The 20,482-nt window shown below is 39.8% G+C and overlaps 1 protein-coding gene across 3 annotated transcripts in view; it reads left to right on the forward strand.

Annotated features, from left to right (window-relative positions):
- The first annotated feature begins 5,378 nt into the window (after positions 1–5,378).
- Positions 5,379–20,482, forward strand: part of palm3 (paralemmin 3) — a 31,136-nt gene continuing 16,032 nt past the window's right edge. The window contains exon 1 of one of the 3 annotated variants that reach the window (XM_085459623.1): positions 5,379–5,828. The gene's annotated coding sequence lies outside the window, so the exon portion shown is untranslated. The remainder of the gene's footprint in view (positions 5,829–20,482) is intronic. The other 2 variants (XM_085459622.1, XM_085459620.1) reach the window with 2 other exon arrangements.

Below are 20,482 nucleotides of genomic sequence, written 5' to 3' on the forward strand. Positions count from 1 at the left end.
CTCTGGGGCTCCAACCCACTCTAACTTGGATAAGAAACAAAACAAAACAGTGATAGATATATTTAAGTGTTTTTAGTCCTTGTCAGGGACACACACACACACACACACACACACACACACACACACACACACACACACACACACACACACACACACACAACAACAACAACAACAACAACAACAACAACAACAACAAAAACATAATCTCAGAGAGATTGAGAGAGCTTTTGATCTGAAATTACCAATCCATTTTTCAAACCTCTTCCTTTTAAATTTCCACCCACTACTTCCAAAACCCCACCCTTAGATGACAAGCTGAAACCAACCTTGTTTACGATATCTGCATCCCTCTTAAATATATAAAAGCGAGGCAATAATAGCAAATTGCATCTTGAGACTATAGCATTATGATGAATGAAATCTAAAGAGAATAAAAGAATAAGTAAAGGTGTTTGGCATCCCTATTGCTAACACAGTTTTTTGAATACATCTCCGTCGTTAACAGGAAGCCACCCACCTTTCTAATGCACTCAAACGAATCATTCACAGCTGGAGAGGGACAACGGACCACATGTGGTAAAGTGTGTTTCTTTTTTTCTGAAAATCAGAGATAATATCACGTGGTGTCACAGATGTCATGGTTCCCATGGTAACTTAATACATTCATTGAATGGTATATCAAGGAAAGGAATGTGAATACGCAGAAACGTGTATGCTATTACAGCACAAACGCAATGTAGATTCAACAAGTGCCACTTAATAATGACCTTGCCTTAATGACACCACTTGTAAAACACACACAGGAAAAAAAAACACTTTAGCAACTAGCCTAAATCACTGCTCTCGGAAGCAACAAAAAAGTGTTGGGCATGAAAAAAAATAAATAAAAGAAAATCATATCAATAACTGCACAGCTAATAAATCTGAATAAAAAAAATAAGGATAAGTGGATTTTTTTTGCACAGATACAAATTTCCTGTCACCACAGCACCTGCTTCCTGCGAGGACATCATAAGAACTGCAGTATTTTTTTGTGACTACATTAATATCTGTCTTTTATAATCTCCCAAAGGAGAGCTACTTTTTCCATCCCATCACTTTAGCCCAAACACTGCAGGTGTACATTTTTCTGTAATATCTCTTCTATGACAGCTGATGCTTTTAGATATGCCCGTCTGGTCTGATACCACGATGTATGTCTGACAAAATAACTTAGATTGCATCACGCTTTCTAAGAACAGAAAAAGCACGAAAAGTTGACAAAGTCAAGGGCAAAACAAGCAAGGTAAGACACTGCAGAGCTCTTTAAATAGAGCAAGCACACAGAGGTGGGCGTGTGTAGCCTGCAAACACTGAGACACACAAGTGCAGTGGACATGCACACAAACAGAAACACATGCAGTACACTTATCATCTTTACAGTCATTTTGAACACACTCCTTATAGCCCCATCTATAGGAACTACAGCTTTGTGTTTACAATAGACTTCACAAATCTTTATTAAGTGTGCAGCTAATGTTTTATTAGAGAGTGGCAGGATCTAAATCTTCACAGGTCACAGGTTTGCACTAGAAAGGACTTTTCAGGCATGGAAGTAATGTAAAAACAGTCATGTGATGCTGATAACCTAATCAGCATTTACGTCACAAGTGGATCACATGACTGTTTGAATACAGGTGATGGTGAATAAAGGTGAAGCTTAACATTACTTAGATGCTTGACAACACACACATAAACACACACACAATTGTTTGCAAGCACCAGATGAAGTCCAAAGATTTACTCCTTCACTGTCACATCTTATGTCAGCACTGTTTTCAGCCCCAGGTTATACCTTTGTGCTGACAAGCGTCTGCCCTGTTAATGTTTGCCTTAACAACTGTGCTCACACTGGTTTGTTAGAAGACACAAGGTGTTTTCACCAATGAACCGCAACCCCAATGTTTTCTAGATACAGAGCATCTGATGACCAGGGTACATGTAAAAACAAAGTTTCCTACTCAGTCAAATGGAAACTAGCCAGCCTTTAGTTGTTTGTGTGATGCTGGATTGCCAAAAATGTATGAATGAAGTGTATTATTTCGTGCTGTTTGCTACAACTGTGGAAAGTACCTGTTTACCTGATTATGTGTGAGAACACCTACACGGCAAACAACCTGGCTGAACCTCACTGAGATAATTCTGTCTCTTAAAAACCACAAAACCCTGTCAGTAAACCGCCCATTAGAAACCAGTGTTCACACTTCCTCTTTACATTTGTATTGTGTTTACATAAGCACGCAGACAAGAACAGCGCTTTTTTCAAACTATGCCATTAAAACAGATGCAGGCAAACAAAGAGCCGTGCTGGTACTTCTACACGTGAACACAAAGGTACAAAAAGCCTGTGCATGCAGTATTGTTAAAGAAACGCTGCTACCCTGCCAAATGCCTCCCCTACAAACACAGACAAAGGACTAGTTGCTGTATTGTTATCTATATGATTTTAGCCTGCGTGCTCCCTCTCTCTCTCTCTGGTGTGGTGTAAAGACTGTATCTTGGGGAATTAGAAGTAGGACGAGTCAGTGGATGCACTCATTTCATATAATATCACTGTAGGGGATCACAGCCAAGGACATTCTTACTTCAAATTGCCATGGTAGGGACTTTCAGATATAAAGAATTAATCAGATTTTAAGCAAAATGGGATTATAAAGAAGAGACAGCACAGGTCAGCTAAGCTGTGATTCATGAGGCTAAAATACATCTCTAAAGAACTTGTTACGCTTGGACATCAGGGGTTCATACCCTACATTTGGGAAAATTAAAAAAGCAATTAATGGCGGGAAAATGAGGATGAAGTATATGTAGTATAAATGAAATATGACTAAGCTGTAATGATACGTAAAAATAGCTTGGCCTAGTTTTATTTCATGGGTCTATAGAGTAGCTGAATAGCGCCTTTGGTCTGTCCTTTCTGTCACTCATAAAATTATTTTATCACTGATATAAAGTGCCCTGAGACTTTTTCACACGTGAACCATAGATAATGTCATGTGAATCAGGTCAAGACACTGTCTGAAGCTGTCCTTCCTCACATGTGACAAAGAGCCGGAGCTAGATTGCGTCAGCTAATGGGAATACATCGTTGAGTTGCAATGAGCAATGGGAGTACAGGAGGCCAGACAACTACTCAGTAGCTGTAAATTTACTGGACTAAAGGCACTATCGGCCCAACTTTGCACAACTGGACTCACATGTATTTTGTACTAGGGAACTGGCAGGTTAAAGACTGATTAATGGGCAGTCTCCCTGAGTCAGACATTAGTATTTTCCCGTGCACTTCCTCTTAATAATGTCTAGAAAAATCTGCTGCAGGGCACATGTGAAAACAACTTTAGTAAGGATTTTGGGCCCAGTGCCTACCAGCTCACCAAAAGTGCACCTTGAAATAGATTCTGTCCAAATTAACACACAGATCTGGTGACTGTGAAGATGATAGTGCATTAGATTTTTGGAGGTTAAACGAAATTAGTCTTAATGGAGCTTTTAGGATGATGACCTTGGCTTTCTTGTGGTGCCTGGTGTTTTGGCTCCTTGGTAGACACAAGGACAGCCTAGCTGCTTGCCGACAGTGCAGAGACATACTGAGCTTCTTTATCTGGAAAGCTGATATATAAGAAGGGGTATGTGACACTGTCTGAGATTAGGACTTCAGAATGGTATAACCGTGCCTGCTTTTCACCCTTTTTCCTTGATATGAGGCAATATATCATAACACAAGCATATATATTCTCTACTATTCATCTGCATCTCAACATTGATTTTTCTGCACAAGAGCCTGAATGATTACCAGTAGCAATGAGGCTTTGTTTGTGGGGCACTGTTCAAAACAGTGTGGTTGCAAAGTGCTGTACAGAAAGCAGGACAATAGATCACAATCCAAACTCAAAAAGAAAGGCAAACACAGTTAAAATAACAATATATGAAAGCACGGCATAAAACCTGGACAGACAGACTATGAGAGGTAGGCTAAGTAATGAATTAATTAACGATAAGAAGAAATGGATGATAAAGAAATAATATTGTATTATTTATTTAAAAACAACTTTTGGTTAAAGTAAGCTTTGAAGAGTAATTTAAAAGTAGATGCAGAGTTTGTTAGGCTTTAATATGTTCACAAAACAAGCAAAATTACTACCAAAGGCAACAAGAAATTCTTCTTTGTGTCTTTCCCCCCTGCTTTTTAAAATATTGCAAACAGAAAAATAAAGGTTAGGGACATGACACATTAGCTATTCCAAATAAATGTGCAACCCACTCCTACATTACCCTTGTCTCATTTGCTTATTAATATTCCAAACAGCCTCTCGTGTTTCCATCAAGCAACCAGAATGCAGCTGAATTAGTTGATTTCAGGCACCTGTTTACATCAGACACTCAGGAGCATTTAGGCAGATGACCCACAGGTCACACTTTATAATCTAATCCCTGGCTCCCATCCTATATAAATAATAAATACACGCATAGCTTAATGCAGCCCTGAGCAGTTACAGTCTATTAATTTTACAGCTACATATTGGGCAATCCAATATATACCACCCACTCACCTCACAGCTAGAGGTGTGATTAATATAAAGACTGGTCAAAATAATATAAACACCTGTCAGCATAACACAAAGGAGCTGAACAGCATCACAAATAATCATAAAGCTGGATCACAATATATAGGCTACCTAATTACATGCAATTAGCTGCACTTTTACTGCGCAGTCCTCTGAAGTGTTATAATTGCTCTGAGTTCGGTTATTTTTAATAAGCTTCTTTTCCTTTGAAAACAGACAGGAAGCTGGGCTAGCTGTGTTAGATGGGGCTGCCACTGGGTAAATGTATTGCAGATCTAACAGCGGGTTCAAATCAGATAGCATCCACCTCTGCACACATACGAAAGAGAGAGAGAAAAAGCATGCATATTAATTTTGCCACTAATGAAACTGAAACTGAAAGGGATGCTAATAATGATAATTATATTTTTGTTCATACCCTGGTTAGACTTTCGTGATGGTCATACCTTTTAAACGACTTGGCCTTGCACACCTACGAGAAACAAGCATTGAGACTTGGTTTAATACAGTGCAGCTACACAGCTACAAGGAAACGCAAAGAAAAGTAAATACTACAGTAACTGGAGTTTTCGCCGTTACTCTTATGTTAATGTAACGGATCAGAGCCAGAGCCGCAGGTCACAGCTCAGTCCTCGGCAAATAAAAGAGGAAAGCATCTCAACCTGTTGCTTTTGAGGAAAGCTGTTTGTCGGTTTTGCAGCCACTCAGAGCGACAATACCAGGAAACATGAGGCGGCAGCTGCTGTTGTGAGGAGGGCTGGCCTCACGGTAATGACTGGAGTCAGGTAACCGCCGGACAGACCGACTCTGGTCCTCCTCACACACGCATACACTCCAAAAAAGCGGGTTTGGAAGAGCAGGAGAGCGCCGAAAGGCAGGACTCTTTCACTTTTTCAAGCGCTTTCTGTTTGACGAGGACTTTATTTTCTTTCAAAGTAAAAAGTTTCACACATTTGACGACGCGTCGTCCAGCCTCCATGTGACGACTGTCACATTTTGGGGCCAGCTCCGCGCTGAAGCTACTCAGGTGTACAGTTACACTACCCGGGGAGTTTGTGTCGCATTTTTTGTAACTCTTCTTGCTCTCTTCATAAAATTGATTGAGCCGGAAGAAGGGTCACTTTTTTTTCTCCCCGCATTTTTTTTTAACTTTTCTATTTTGTGTAATTCAGCTTTCCCACCGTGTTGGACTTATAATATCATCAAGCGGGCAAGCCTGAGCTGGTGAGTAACAGCGTAATGTTTTCATTTTCCCCGTGAATATTCTTTGCATGATTTGCAACAAGTATTTGGTGTACGTGGTCGGTTGACACCTTTTGAGTTTGAGCCAAGAGGTGGAAGCGAGCCCAGCCACAGTGTTGGGACAGCCCATGCTGCTGTTGACTTGTCTGACCTCTGTTAAGCATTCTACATTAATGAGTTACCTTTTGATTAAAGCCATTAAGAAATAATTTTAAAAGGGTCGCATATGTTATTTTTTTCGGACCCTCTTTAGTTTCTTTAATCCTGATCAAAAACATTAATACAACTCACAGAGAAAATTTTAGTCCTGCATATTAGGACTTTATCATTTAACCCCCCACCAAAAAACCCCCAACTTTTCACAGTTAAGTATCAGACTATTTGCGTCTCTGTTCTCCAATATCTTTCTATCAGTTTTGAGAGATAGGGTAATTACGCCCATGAGGCACAAGTCTGCAGTTCATTTAGAGTAGCTTCAAGAAATGTGGTTTGAGATAGAGGCTCCATCTTTTTGCATGTTTGTAGTTATTGTTGCAGCTGCATGTCACCAGCGGTGCTCGCAGACACCCCGCACACGGATACACAGCAGGCAGATTTTAAGGTGTTTTTCTCGCTCTCATGACTCACTAACTTACAGCGGAACACATTGCTGTTTCATCATTTTCGCCAACAGCCATGCAGGATCTGTGTTCTGAGTTTCGCTTTTAAACAACCAGTATTTAACTTGCAGCCTATCAAACAAAGGCTGCTTAGCATGCAGCTGAGTATACTGATTTACAAGCCGAGCGCCCAGCAGGAGCTCCAGACATGGCTCGTCTTCTGTCAGGTTGAAGGACTGAGGGCCTTGAGGCCATTTGGAGAAAGAAGGAGACTGAAATGTCAACCAAGAGCAAGTTGTGCTGCATTCAGCTGCTGTCACATTTTCATCTGTTTGATTCCAACTTGTGTTTTTCTGCTCTTGCACAGTGACAGTTTTATTTTTATCTTAAATAACCATTAAACTCGCTAATATCTTCTGTGAGAAGCCAGACAGCACATCTGTCTAAGATAGCCTTCGAATGTTCCACATTATGTGGACACAAATGAAACATGCATGAAGGGTATTTTTTAATTTCATACTTTTAATGGTGTGGATGTCTTTGTTGCATTTTGGCTGTCACAGCAGTCTCTCTTGCTTTGTGTCATAGTAATAAAGCCAACTCCTGTGTAGCAAAAAGTGACGGCCTGTTTGTTGTTGTTCAGCTGAAAAGTTTTATCTTTGATGCACAAACAATATACCATAGCAGCCAGATCCGCATGCACGTCGCTTGCAGAGCATTTAGATTTTATATGAATCTGCAGAAATCTACACAAATGTGCAAAAAGGAAGAGAGAGCGGGCTGTTAAAGGCAGATAAAAGGACAGGAGAGACTGTGTGGTCGTCAGCACCACCAATCAGCAAGAGTTTTATCTTTTCAAATCCTGTTGAAAAGAGCATTGGAGAGTTAGACTCTGACAAGGCAGAGGGAGATTAAAAAACAGAAAGATAAAGGGGAGGAGACAAAAGTGTTGCTGGGAGTGATGAAACCCACCACTTCTTTGCTTGGCAAACTGGGTGATGGATGAATTTCCAGCAGGAGGGAAATTCCTCACTGTCAAATCGCCTCCAGCATTTCTCCGTGAAAGTCTGTCCATCCCTGGTTTAAGTGAGATTGGATTTACACATTTCTTTGCCCCTCACTGAAGCATTGACACCAGTAACCAACTCCTCCATGATTTTTAGCACATTGTCAAATTTTAGATGAGCTTTTTACACAAGTGCAACTTTTTCCATTAAAAGTATGTTCTGTGGAGCTTTGCCTGATTAATGATTCCCGCTGCTCACTGTGTGGTACTGCTTGGGCGTACTACCTCACACACACTCTGTGCCTCATGCTTCTATCTCAGTGTGCAAAATGCACATCTTGCTTCAGGTTATTTTTTTGGCTAAACAGAGAATTAGACTCAGATTGCAGAGCGTGGGCAGAGCTGGTTCCTGTGCAAACAACAGATTACTATGATAATGGTCACATGTAAAGCTTTTTTTTAGTCTTTCCTATTGCGACAGAAAGGTCTCAGCATTCTAGTATTTAAATTTTAGCAACTGGAATTCGAATTTTAGGCAAAGCTGTTGTGTCCCACTATGACTTTATGACTCATACTGCAGTTCCTCCACCAATTAGGTATTGCATCAAAGACATCATACATGGATAGATTCTTACTTAGTTCCTAATATGGGCCAAGCTTTAAAACAGAACTTAAAAGCGTCCCTGGTTAGAGCCTTCCAGCTTTTTGCACTGCTATGTTTTTAAAACTTGACATGCCCTGTTTGTAACACAGGCTTTCTTGTTAGAAATCTTTTTGCCCAAGCCAGCATAACCTTCAAGATATAACCTAGTTTAACTTTTCCGATTTTAGTAGTGAAGATATTGATTTGTGTAAAAGGATGGATTCTCCCTTTAAGAAGAGTTCATCCTAGAATATTGTTTCCTAGTTTGCTTACATGACCTTGGAGGATGTTTCAGCGATATGTCACCATGTCGCTTCGAAGATGCCTCACATGGCAACCATTCCCTAATACTGAGCTATCAACAGTGGTATAAGATTCATCTTTTTGTCAGGTCTCTTTAGCTTGTCTTGTTTAGGCACAGACGACTGTTTTTCTCTTCAAATCAACGCCTGTGTGTGGTATTCCTTTCTTTTGCAATAATAATGACTTAAAGCCTCAGAAAATCCTCGCTGACAGTACGAACAGGGAGGGGGTGGATGGAAAAACATTTACTATCTTCAGTTTACTGGGTAAAGAGTAAAGATCCCTTCTTTTGTCTGCACAAGAAAAGTATTAATCAAGCGGTCAAGGATTAGGGAGTTAAGTAATGTGTTATGGCAGCGAAGGAGTCTGAGGAGATAACAAGAAATATCAGAGCTGCCTGAAAGCTGTCTGAATACTTTAGCTTCTTAGCTTGCCAGCATTTAAAACATCCCTCTAATGCATTTCTTTTTAAATTGTGGTGTAAGATTGCAGTCTTCATTAAGATGTCACCTGTGCCTTTGTGGCTTTTATCATATATTAAACGTTGGAGGAAAGTCAACTTGTAAAATTCAAATTTATACATAGAAAAGGAATGTTAATGAACCGCCACAGGATAATCTGGCCTTTCTGATGGACATACAATGGTAATTAACAGCAAATTAAGCTGCTGCTTGTGCAAAACTGTTGATCATTTAAGTACATTTTCAAGCAAAAATCCAAAAAGGTTATCTGAATCAGTGTCTCAGTTGTGATTTTTCTTTGTGTTACTCTTTATATGATAATAAATTAACAACACAAGCGCTCCATGACAAACCTTGTGCTTTTAGAAATGTGGGAGGGTGATACGAACCAAACAACTGATCAATAATGGAGAACAATGAGAGTAACTGCTAGCTGCAGCTCTGTTCCAGAAACTAGAATGATTTGGTGTTTCTATCTGCAAATGAAACAAAGATGATAACATAAGTAATACAACCACAAGACATCAGAAAAAACAAAAACAAAAAAGCCCACAGTTGTGGTTACTAGGTTACAAAGTCAGGTTGGCCATCAAGCAATGCACAGATGTAACAAAAGAATCCCACTAATGCACACTGTACGCAACAATTACTCTGAACAATGTGGTAATCTTTATCTGAAGTATTGGATGTTTAAAACACTGGAATAGCATGGTTGCAAAACAGGAACTGGATATGTTTTAGATTATGTGCACTAAAGTGGTTTAACAAAACAGCCCAATTAAAAAAAACAAAACTGAAAGGACTGTGTCCACATTTTTGGTGAGTCTGTGTCTTTGTGGTGGGAGAAGCTGAAGTCTTCTCACATTTTTGTGATTCCAGAAATCAGTCTAATGTTAGGCATCCTTCCATAGCTGCAGCCAATGTGTGATGCTCTTGTCTAGTCAATTATATGGTAAACCACATCTTCTCACTGCCACTTCACAACTAATTTTGGAAGAACCTCACCTGTAGCTGAACTGCACAAACTGCCAGTGACAGATCTACATCCCACACTGAAAATATAACTGATGTACCAAGCATAGTTTGTCTGTAGGGGCTTGGTGGCTGTGGTTTAGTCCTGGCAGAAATGCTTATTGCAATCACAGCATAAACACGGTATTTTCATCATCAGAGGGGGTTGACATGTGTTGTTTTCTTTTGCTGCCTAGAGGTATGTGTCCTTGTCCGCTATTCAGTAAAATACAATTAGTACAACTACTGCTTGGTCAAGAAAGGTCCTATGCTCTTACGTCTGCCCCTCCCAGTAAAGAAAGGTCCAGAACACATGATGATGTCTGTACCTGGAAACCCATCCATATTACTTGTTCCCTTATTATTGAAGTTTATTTTGTATAATTGTTTGCAGTCACGAGTTTTTATACCAATTAATGTTCAACATGTTGTTTTGAAGTTGCATTTAAACCCCCTTTCCGTGTCTAATGGCAACCATGAGAGATTGTGAGCTGTAACCTTTCTGGATATTTGAAGAAACGTGTGTATCATACCTGCTCTGAAAGGTTTTGTTCTTACTGGACTCTTCACTCTTACTGGATTTCTGTCAATAAGTCTAACTAGACACAGAGCTTGTGATGGAGTTGCAGGTGTTACATGCCAGACTTTAATGGCCAACTCCAAAGTTTGGCTCTGTAGATAAAGAGAGTTATTACCTTCATACATTGACTAATAGCCTGTTTAGTGTGGTAAAGTGTTATTGAGTCAGCTGCTATTGAAACCCTTGCCAAGCCTATACTTCTGCTACAAAAGACTTTTCAAGCATATATGGTTGGAAATAATATTCATTTACACCATTTTAATAGATTTCAGTACTGCAAAGAACCAAACATTCTTGTACAGAATAAGGTGGTGTAGTTAAGTTTTGGCCGTACGTAAAACATTTTCCAACCAGGTAGGCTCAGTCCACAAACTGACAAGCTAAGGGACCAAAATCATTTCACAACTTGCTGCCACTAAATTAACAAACAACGGGGATACAATGAGTCAGTGATGGGAAACTATTTATTCGTTGACTTCCTCTCCCCTCCAAAAGTATGCAGTTTGCAGCCAGTCACAGAGGCGTCCTTCCTAATCAGTTGATTATGTCTGTTTGTGTCAGCAGGTCTGATTCTGCATCCCCAGCAGATCACAGCAAAGTATACTGCACTCACTAATGGACTTTTGGAAGAAATCTCCAACATTTTGCTGCTTGTATTAAAGGATCTGAATTTCCTTAAGAAACAGAGCCTGCTCATCTCGTTCTTGTATGCAGCCTTAACTTGTATACAGCACTGGTCTTCCAGCCCGTTGTTGATGTGGACGCCCAGGTACTTGTACTCTTCCACCATATCAACATCCTGCGCCAGGATAGACATGGGTTGTGTAGCTGTCCTCTTCCTTCTGAGGTCATCTCTCTGGTCTTATTCACATTCATAAGCAGATTATTTCTCCCAGACCACTCCACAAAACCACCCACTAGTGTTGTATACTCCTTCTCATGCCCATAACTAATGCATCCAACCACTGCAGAATCGGTTGTACTGAAAGTCTGAGGTGTACGAGGACTTGAGATAGCATGACCTGTGGAGTTTATGTACCTCATATTAAGAGTGGGATTTTGGATTTATGTGATAAATAGGAACCAAGGAGGTAATGTTCTACATTTGGAGGATATGAGTGAATAAGGTCATGGTTTCTTAATGTGGTTTCTTATCTACCTCTTAATTCTTAAGTTTCATTGTATTCACAGAATAAGCATTATGTGATCAACAAAACAACCCCTTTTATTTTATTTTGGTGTCCTGGTGCAGCATCATCTTTTGTCTAAAATGAGCAGTTTTAGCTCTTGAACCTCTCCTTAAGCCAAGATGATTATATTATGAATTTTCCCAGTCCGACATCACACATGTAAGAGTATCTAAGCACAAGCATTTCAAGTATGGGGTGACTTACACAGACAATGAGTTTATTATTTGCAGTTTTGGCCATCTTTAAATATGAGCATCCAACATGATAATAGTGTGTGTGTGAATGACTGAAAGTTGGAGAAATTGTAATAGATCCCCTTTAAGTGGAAAAGAAAATCAAGATGAACGACACTGTACTCTACCCAAGGAGTGATTTGGAGCAAAGGCCAGGGGACAGATGTATAAAACTGTGTCACATCTGTGTGAACGAAGGAAGAAATGTGTATATGGATTCTTTTCAGAAAATGTGTTCATCTTCATCTACAAGCCCCATTAATTGAAATCCCGCACACCAAATGTAAAATCAAGAAACTCCGAGAAGAGTAGAAAAGGAGAACTGCTTTATTAGATGTTCTTTCTTTTGGAATCAGGACTGAACAAACACTACTGAAGGAAAAGACTTCTATGCAATAGCAAAGGAACCAGGCAGGGGTGAAAAAAAGGAGAAGTCGTCAGACTACAAATGTGAGGCAAAAAAAGCATATCAGCACAAAAAAAGCTTGAGGGCAACATGAAGAAGAGCAGCAAACCCTGTTTTATCTGTGATAGCTTACTCCACTTGTGTTTAGAGCCACTCAGCTTTGGGTGGCTCTAAGAGCCCGAGATGAAGACGGAGACACAGGTGCACAAACTGTTGAATGTTTTTATTAGATAAGCTCAAGATAAATAAGGCAGTTAATTATTTAGCCTAATAAACTATTCCACAATGCCAGAGCAGGCGTCTCTATGGACAACCATTACACACGAATGCAGCTGTTTATAACAATTACATAAGTATGAGTGTGTGTCTGTGCGCTTGTGTTTGCAATCCAAACTAAACTAAACATGTTAAAGCTGAAGTTAAGAAGTCTGAGAATATGTGAGGTGTGCATTTTTCTCTGGGTTTTTTTTTCATAATGATGAAAAATATGTTGTTAAAAGAAGAATGTTAAAGAAAACATTAGGTCCTACAACACATCCCTGAGGAACGCCAAAGGTCAGCAGAGCAGAGTCACTCAGTGAGCAGTAGAAAAAGTTAATTTTGAAAAAGAGGGTTGTTTAAGTCAGCGGTCCCCAACCCCCGGGCCTCGGGCCGGTACCGGTCCATGAGTCGTTTGGTACCGGGCCGCGAGAGTAGAGGCTCAGGTGTGAAATGTATGGTTTTCAGGGTTTTTATCGGTTTTCAGCGTTATTTTGTTATCGTTTTTATCGTTAACTCGGTTTTCCTGGGTCTTTTCACGTGTGTTATGAATAAATCTTCTTTTTTTTCAGTACCGGTACTACTTTTATTTTGTTGTATTTATCTGCGACACCTTAAAGGACAGTCTGTGAAAATATTGTCGGGCATAAACCGGTCCGTGGCGCAAAAAAGGTTGGGGACCGCTGGTTTAAGTGACAGATTTCCCTAACTGTCTATGACTATGTTTAAAAAATATTTAAAAATGTTAGACTCTTTGGTAGGGTAAACCAGGTTTGTCAAACATAATGCCCCAGGGCTAGAATCGGCCCGGCAAGGACACTTTGAAAAATGTGAAGCTTAAATTGTAGACTTTTTCATTTTTCCCCACTATCTACTATAGAAATTTAACTATAGTACATGTTTTGTTTTCTACAACGGGCCCCCATTTAACAAAACAGAAAAAGAAGGGATTTTTCTTCTGTGAAATAACAAAAACTAGCTATGTTACCAGAACTTCACCTGTAATTTTACGCATTTGTTTGTTACAATTTAAGCACAAATGACGGATGTCTTTCATTCACTGCCATGACACAGCATTTTAATGTGTAGTTAAACATCTTTACAAGTTTGACTCATCTGGCCGTCCTTAGATCAAAGTAAGCTGTATGTGGCCCTCTGTGTAAAACGAGTTTGACATCCGGGGATAAACTATACCATAATAACTAAATCAGCCTAGCTAAGTCTGGCACTGATAATGCCCAAATGAAATGCAGCAAAATCATGTCACATTTCTAACATTGTGTTTACATAATGGTAAGCTGAGAGTGTTGACAGCTATGGATTGAAGGATCAGTGTATTGTCTTTAACGTATTTAATGATTGGTTGAAATTGTGTTTGCTTGTCCACAATGATTACAAGGAAGGAGGGAAGTTAAACATTAAGTTGCCTGACTAGACATTTGCAAGGTGACTGGATATCCTCCAGAACAAATTTAAACAAACACCACTTTGAAACTCCAAGGTCATTTTGTTACCTTAGTGAACTGTATCCTTAGGTTATTTCAAAACTTGAAATTTAAAGATCTTTTAAGAGTTCTTTTCACTGTATCTACAGATTGCTTTTCTAATGATGTGTTGTCCCGTTGTTGTTTTAAAAACGATTTAGGCTGCAGTACTATATGTGAGAATATGTCTGTAGTCATGACTGAGCTATGGGGCCCTGTGGCAAACAGGCCTACAGGCTTTTGACTCGGTGACAATAGCGAAAATGAACCGAGACTGGATTACAACAGTCCTGCATTCCTCTCCAAACCTGCCTCACACACACACATACACGCACTAATCCGGCACACAAGCAGACAGATCACAGAAGCAAGCCAATACATGTCTAACACACTCTTGCCTAAAGTGCAAAGAGAGTACTTAGGACAAGAATTGTGTGGGAATAGAAAGTCTGAAAATACTTGAGTAGAACATCCTAAAATAACACAATCATAAGTCTTAGTAACCAAAAAGAGGTCAAATCATTGATAACGATCATTAGATGTGTTTCACTGTACTCGCTCAGTTCTACTCCCAGACTTTTCTGTGCTGACTTGAAAATAAATGAAGTCCTGGCCCAGTCTGCATCATCAGTACGCTAGCCAAGAAATACATTTTAAAATTGATTAGTATTTAATTCAGAATTTGTTCGCAGCCTTTGTTTATTAGATTCTGCTGCATGAATGCCACCTGTCACGACCTGCTTTCAGTTAACACAGTCGACAGTTTCCTAATGCACAGAGTGGTGAATGATTAAACCACAAAGCAGCACAAACAGATAACCTGAAGGCAGCAATATAAATGAACATCCTCACTGCCTGCGTGCATCATTGAGCAGAGGAGGCAGAGCCACTTTGGGCTGGGGAGAAAAGAGTCTTCTCCTTCATTTTGATGACATTTTGCCAGTGCACAAGGCTTCTAAAGTGCTCTTTGAAAAGAACAAGCCCAGTCTGTCCAAGCCTAGTTGAAGCCTCCTTTTCACATCAGCTCCTAAATGAAGTCTAAACAAAACAAGAGTAATTGTATTTTCAAACCCAATATGGTTTTATCAGGTTCTAATGAATGAATAGTCAAAAGTACCCAGTATGTTTTCCAAACTAAATTTATGCTTAGTGAACAGTTTCGGTATATAAGCTTGTGTCAAGTTTAAAACTCAGTTTTAGTCCAATATTTTTTATGGAATAGAGCGTTTATAAGAGGATATCATCAAAGGTTATTTCAGGATATTCAGTAATTTACTTACAATGTGAATGTCACTTTTGTATTTCTAGGAAAAATGACTATTTTACAGTTTTAACTGTTAGTGCACTATTGCAGGTGAAATTACTATCGCATTCCTAGTTTTATTCTAGCTTTGTTGTGAATGTGTCTGCACAGAATGAAGACAGGGGCGTTATAAAGAGTCTTGGTGTGAACTTAATGTGTGCGGGTAGACTGTTAAAAGTGGTGTTACTGCCTCAAGTGTCTTGTCAGGACTTGTCAGAACAGGTGTCTGAAACTCTGATCCCCCTCTTAACTTCACTTCCTCTAATTCTTGTTCTCCCGCTTGTTTTAACCTCTCTACTTCCTTTTATGTCTCCGTCTCATCTGTCTTTTATGCTTTCTTTAATCTCCCCTTACTTTTTTCATTTCTGAAGCTCGCCCTGCTCCTCCAAGTTAGGAGGTTTTAGTCATTTTAAAATTACAGATTCATTTCAAGTTTACACTTCTAGAGCTATTATGTAAACAGTATACGTCTTGCAATGACACTGGCACCATGTACCAAAGTGAAATATACTGTAAAAGGTTATAATGACTGTAATGACATCGAGTTACCCTCTCTCGCTTTCCTGTGAAGCCTCATCTAACATATAATCTTCACTCATCTGAGTGTAACACCACCCACTCGGTGCATTCCACCTCAGGGCTAAAAACCAGTGGTTTCCTACTTATCGGGAAAACTAATACGTACCTTGACTACCTGTGCACAGTGTTTCGTAGCTGCAGATAGAGGGAATTTGTGCATACCAAAACACTGAAAGCACAGTGATTACGCATCTTACAGTTTAAGGGTGACACTTTATAACTGTCATGCAGGGTCATGACTTAGTCTACATGCAAACAAAAAGCTGGGTGGTAACCCAGCTATTAGCCAGTGCTTTCATGATGGTCATTTTGCAAACATCTTCCTTGTCAATTCGATGGGTTTCACCTAGGCCAGGGAAACACGGCTGAAACCTTTAGTGATATTAATAGGGATATTTTATTAGACCCACATGCTGAACAGTGTGTTGCATTCCTTTGCAGTTTCTGCTGGCCCTGCAGTGGGACAGTGGCTATAGTGTTTGGAAGTGCGTGGGCTTAATTGCAAGCTGTCCACAGCTAAGAAGATGTGGATAATGGCACACCTTGGGTGGTTTTAGATGGCCACTCATCATGCTCTCATAGCTGTGTTTTTCAAAGCAGTGACTAAGTTGCACTGTCATCGACTGCAGTAAACCAAACAAAACTAGCTGTAAAACTAAAAGTTTAACTACTGGTTTTGTTTTAATTGAAGCTTGAGGCTGGGATTAGGCTCACTTGTGGATGCACACAAACAGCTACAGGCACCACGGATGAGCAGTTACTGTTGTTCACTTTTTCAAGTCCCTGAAGAGTACATCTCGAGTACTGGAGTACAAATTTGAGGGCGCTGATCCTCTGATGACAAAATTCGCATCACTCAAACTGAATCAAGCCTTTATTTATTCATTGAGATGAAAACTCTTAACACATTTTCTGTCATTTGCACAAAAATGTCACAAATAGTAGCAAAAAATGTATATTAAAAATAATTTGTTCAATGTTCAAAAGGTCAATTTAACATTTTGTGCTTCGTTTTAGGTTCAATTCGATTTTCATTTATACAGTCACAGTTCTCAAAAGTTAATGGTTTTCAGTGGTGGCTTAAGGGAAGTGTTCAGTGCATCATGGATGATAAATGAAATGCAATTATTTTATCTTTTTAATAGCCCAATCGCAAAGTCGTTACATTGTATAATGTTAACTTTCCTTAGAGACGTCCAAACCAACATACCATAATTTAAGGCGTGAAGAGATTCACTGACTTTACAGACCAAATAAAAAATACTGAAATTTTACCTTAATCTAGTCCAAATTTAAATATAATCTTTGTGAACATTATGAAATCTTCAGTACAAAATAATAATCCCCTGTTAGCTCTTAATTACATTAAGACTGCCTGAGCTGACTTCACACAAACCTTCAGATCACAGAGGTGTTTCCGCACACTGACACTTCTAAAACTGAGCCATTCTATAAAGTGCGTACAGTTAGACTCTTACAGCAATCTGACTTCTTCACATTTGGATAAAACAGATAATCCTGCATGTTAATCATGCTCAGTAAGCCACGATGACTCATCCAAGCTGCGTCGCGCATTATTCTTCAGCTTCATCATACATATGTATGTTCTGGATGACCGTGTTAATCTCTGCAGCCCCTCTGCTGATTTGATGAGTGGATGACAAGGTCTTAACAAAGGCCTCGCCATGCTGTCGCTTTTGATCAGTCGCTCAGCCTAATGGCTGTGGAACTGATATTTCTCACCCCAAATCCATCTAGACTTAATATTTTAAATGTGTGTGGCAGATGGTGAGTTTGACATAGCCAGTGATCAGAAGCTTGCCCGTCTTGAGAACCACTCGGAGGGCAGCATCGAGCAGTAGGTAGCCATATACGGTATTTAGTATTCTTTCAGCCATCTGTGTTTGCCTGAAGACATAATGGCTGCACAAACTGTAGTTTAACAGCACAGAATATGTCAGTAGGCACAGCAAGGCAGACTTGGTAGATCATTTTGTCAGATACAGGATAACACTATTCAGTCAAGCTGCAGTATTGACTAAAATTGTTCCCAATAAGTATTTCCTGTACCTTTCTGAGCTATTTGTGACACAAAAGAAACTAAACCTTCCATAAAGAAAGAGCCCCCTATCATTCGCTTTGCTTCATTTCTGTACATGGATCCATGTAGCACTGACATTCCAGGTCTAATAGGTTACAGTGTGTAACTTTTTCTCCCTGCTTCAAACCAAGTGAACCAAACTCCAGTTGGGAAAGAGAATCACAACCGGAGTTCATGAATCAGCCGAGGATTATGAATATGATTCACTTTCTGCCCACCTAATCTGCCCAGGAACAGGTTACGTTCAAGATAAGAGACCAGCACATATGAAAATCACTTCCAATTGACCAGTTACCTCTTTGAAAATTGCATCATCATTCATTCCTTCTCAGAATATCCTGCAGCCCTGCGTAAGAGATAGTGAGGTGTATAGATTTCAGAGACTGCTTAAAATCTTTGTCTTTCCTGGCGAGCATCATGAGGAATATAGATTCCAGCAGAGTCAGCCCTTTTTTCATGCAATCTATAAATTTCTTTTTAACCACTGACTGCAAGTATTTTTAAACCCTTGCTGTTGTTCTTTTTCTCACAGATGTGACTTATCTGTTTCCATTGTTTCATGTCCAACTCTTTGTAGTTGTTGACCTTTTGTATAAGCGTAGGTTTTCTTGCTGGTTGTTTATTTGTTCTTTACTTGCTTTCAGACAGTTTAATATTACGATCTGAACACTGAACACTTTTCCTAAAACACACGCATTCACACAGTGCTGCTAGGGCTGGAACAACGCTGCTGTTTTTAGCATGTAACGTATTTAACCTTGTCATAGTTCATATATATAGTTTGCTCTTTGTAAAATGTGTCTGCTCTGCTGCTAGTAGATCTTTCCTGACTTGTGACTGGTCATAAGTTCATAAGCTGACAACATCACCCATTTAATTTGAATGTGGTCGTAGCTATATTGACAAATCTTTGGTAGATTCAAATATTTTATAAGCAGCTTTGTATTTGCCCTTACTGCAGAAATTAGGTTTAGTGGAGCAAGATCGCAAAAACATATCTTTGAACTTGCTTTGAGGTACAACCCTGGATGGAGTTCTGTGGGTGTGTGCTATGTTGGAGCAGGATACTGCGGGCAGAACGAAGACCAGCCCACTACCTGCTCAACAGAGACTCTATTGTGTGTGTGTGTGTCTGTGCGCACACATGCACTTGTGAGTGTATTACCTGACAGGATCCTATTGATCCCGCTGAATCTTTTTCACTGCTGTAAAACTTAAGAGACCAAATGAGAGCAAAGAGATTTGCTCCTTGGAGGTGCTTTTGTTCCATCACTGTCTCCTCTCTCAACACTGTTTAGTCAGATTGTCAGTGCATTAAACTCACTTTAGTCTTAGCCACTGGAACATGTCTTTTGATATCCTCCTGCAGTGAGTCCTTTGATGCTTTCAAGCAAATGCGTTCCCTTGTGATGACTTGTGCAAGCTTACTGTTCGCATCTGCAAAGGTAACCCTCTGATAAATCTGAGATTCGTAGGTGGATGATTTTCTCTGCGCTTTTATATTCACAAATTGTTTTATCCTCTTTGTTACGTAGATGCTAGGTTGTAGTTGGAGTTATGAAGTGGATAAATGACTTGGAGTGGCTCTGTGATGTCTGCTGTTGATTCTGATAATCCTCAACATGCTCCGGTGTCTACTACACTGTTAGCTCTGTGATTTAGAATGCACACACAAATTGCACATTAAACTTTTTTTTTTTGTGATTTGTGCGCAGACACACACACACGCGCCCGTGTGCACACACACACACACACACACAGAGCAGTGGAATGTGGTGTTTTCATTTCCCTGGCCTGGACTGTCAATCAGAGGATGTTGGCCGTGTGCTTTTGAGACAGAACGATCCAAGCTACACAAATTCCACTCATACCACCCACTCATGTACAGCACACACACACACACACACACACATAACCCACATAAACACACCTTCCCACTGCGTGTCAGATTTATTTCCATCTAGATATGCAGGATGTCCATCTCCAATAAGTAATTTCTGCTGCTGGGTCTGCAAAGCAACCAAAAGTCAATAGCTGATGAAAAAGCACTTTACTACAGTTTGCTCTGTCCATCCCTCAAGCTAAAGAATAATTGCTTCTTTGACTGACTCGTCTCCAAATGAAGTTCAGTCTGCTAATTTGTTTTACAGTAAGTTTGCAGGCTCTTTAAATCTGCCTCTTCCTGAGCAAGAGCCGGTGACGAAAGCAGAGGATGCATCGGTTCAGAGATCAGGGTCGGTGAGATTGCACGCTCTCCTGCCGAAGGATGATGTTTTCGCTCTTCCTGTTCCCAAGCACTTTGGTGGAAGGATATTTTGAACTTGCGGTGGCCTTGAAATACTTTGTCTGTCTCTCTTTGTTTCACAGATTAGAAAATGTGAAACTTTCCAGATTGAACTTTTAGTCCCAGTGTGTTTTTGAACCTTTTTTTTTTGCTCCTGTCATCTTTGACTATTCCTTTCTGCAGTTTAAATGCTAC

The sequence above is a fragment of the Copadichromis virginalis genome, linkage group LG6, assembly GCF_057382275.1.
Source record: "Copadichromis virginalis isolate Kocher_CV1m ecotype Utaka linkage group LG6, C_Virginalis_male_GT1.1, whole genome shotgun sequence".
Lineage (NCBI taxonomy): Eukaryota > Metazoa > Chordata > Actinopteri > Cichliformes > Cichlidae > Copadichromis > Copadichromis virginalis.